The sequence below is a fragment of the Octopus bimaculoides genome, chromosome 28, assembly GCF_001194135.2.
Source record: "Octopus bimaculoides isolate UCB-OBI-ISO-001 chromosome 28, ASM119413v2, whole genome shotgun sequence".
NCBI classification, from domain to species: domain Eukaryota; kingdom Metazoa; phylum Mollusca; class Cephalopoda; order Octopoda; family Octopodidae; genus Octopus; species Octopus bimaculoides.
Window position 1 is genome coordinate 11875464 of NC_069008.1, and position 2273 is coordinate 11877736.

A 2273-nucleotide genomic window follows, 5' to 3' on the forward strand; every position below is an offset into this window, starting at 1 on the left:
TATTTTCAATTTAAAAAAATAAAAGTTTTATAATATAGATGTTTATTTATAATAATATCAGATCTCTGTTCTTCAACTTATTACTGTTGATGTTGCTTTGTCGCAGGTCAACCTTGGTGCAGGTGACCTATGATGAAATCCATTCCAATGTTGACCACTACATTTATATTCAAACAAGATATTTCAAGATTTATTTAATATTTCATCTGTCCTTTTGTTCTTCAAACCCATTTCATGTATACACATGTATATTTGCAGATGTATGGGTGGTGGTGGTGGTGGTTTTAGTGGTATATTTGTGTGTAAATAAACATACATGTTTACTTATACACACACAATGAATGAGTTTATCGGAAATTTTCCTGATTTATAATTCGTAATATGCTTGATTTCACATCGTCTTTCTATTACTACTACTACTACTACTACTACTACTACTACTACTACTACTACTACCACCACCCCCACCACCACCACCACCACCACCACTACCACTACCACCACTACTACTATTACTACTACTTCTACTAAATTTATTGGCCAGGAAATACTGCAAGAAATATTTAGGACAATATAAGTATACTAGTACTTTCATGCATTACGCGATCATCAGGTTTATGAAAGTATTAGTTCATGAATCCTCATGAATCTTCCTGTGTTTGTTTTTTTATTAACCTTTGAAATGGGGGCAACCTTTCTGCAGCACCTTGTATGTCTGTGTTTGAGGGGAGAGGCAGCGCATGTATGTGTGTTTGTACGCCTACATCTTCCCCGCCAATAGGCAACCGGTGTTGGTCTGTTTACATTCCCGTACACTATCGGTTTAGTAAATGTGACTGACAGAATAAGCGGCAGACTTAAATAAGACTTAAATAGTTATGTCCTGGTGTCGAAATGTCCAGCTAATTCTTTCAAGGTAATGCTCCAGCATGGCTGCAGTCCACTCACTAAAAAACAAGTAATAGACAACATAAAAAAAAATAAAAGATACAGTCGTACATAAACTGTTCAACTGTGGCATAAACTATAACATCTGCACCATCATTACTAGAGCCACAACCACACTACCATCGCAACTAACCACCACTTATACAGCAAAAATATACCGCAACTACAACCTCAACATTAACACCACCACCACCACTGCAACAACAATTGCAACGTTAATACAACTACCACCAACCCCACTATTAACAGCACTATTTTTGTAGCTTCCTTCCTTCCAACAACAACAGCAACAACACCAACACACGTGTCACTACCAACACGCTACCACCACAATCACGCCACCACCATAGCAACATAAACCATTGTAGCCAGCGACCATCACCCCCGCCACTACTACCACTATCACCAAAACAACCATTAACACTACCACTATCACTACCACCATCAAACCACCAATACCACCAATACTATCATTGCAACATTCACATTAATATCAAAACTACTGTAACTATAACATGAACACAAACAATACTATTTCCACCACCACCACCAACATCACCACCAACATCACCACCAAATCTACCCCCAACTCCAATACCAACATCATCACAACACCATCATACAACATCACTACGATCACCATACCAAAGGCTCCACAAAGCGGCCATCATTACTACTACTGCTACCACCACTGTCGACACCACCACCGGCACCAACAATAACGACAGCAACAACAACAATTGGAAACGTCCGAGTGACAATACAGATGTGTCTGAAGTGCGTTCAAGGATGTAAGTCAGTAAACAATGACATAGAAATCGAATGTAGCTCAACTTCAATTGAGAATTGTTTACACTAGACTCGATATAAGTAGACTCAATCGACTTTCGCGAACAGTTGAGACATCTCTGATAACTGAAGACATTGACTTTAATGAACAATTCAAATATTTGTGGACATTCGATGGTTGTTCAGTGGTAACAGTTGATAGCACAGAGAACAGTGAACAGACTTTAACAAATACAGTTGTTAGCATCATCTCTAACAAAGGTAAGTTTTGTTTCATTGTATTTTACAAAGGGTTGGAACATCAATATTGCTGTTCTCCTCTTAACTTTATCGGTGTACATTCCAGCACTGTAGCTGTAACTAGATCAGTTCAGTGATATTGTTTCTGTGGGTCTATGATTATCCGCGTGTCTTTGCTGTGTGTACATCAGATAACATTATACCGAGGGTGTTGTAGTATACGGTATATACGGATAGACTCCACACAACACACTATGGAACAGAGTATATATATATATCCAGATACAACTCGGCAC

At 38.4% G+C, this 2273-nt stretch overlaps 1 protein-coding gene across 1 annotated transcript in view; it reads left to right on the forward strand.

The window, feature by feature from the left end:
- The first annotated feature begins 1863 nt into the window (after positions 1 to 1863).
- The window catches only part of LOC106873528 (uncharacterized), a 12658-nt gene continuing 12248 nt past the window's right edge, over positions 1864 to 2273 (forward strand). Inside the window, exon 1 of the mRNA XM_014920918.2 lies at positions 1864 to 1998. The gene's annotated coding sequence lies outside the window, so the exon portion shown is untranslated. The remainder of the gene's footprint in view (positions 1999 to 2273) is intronic.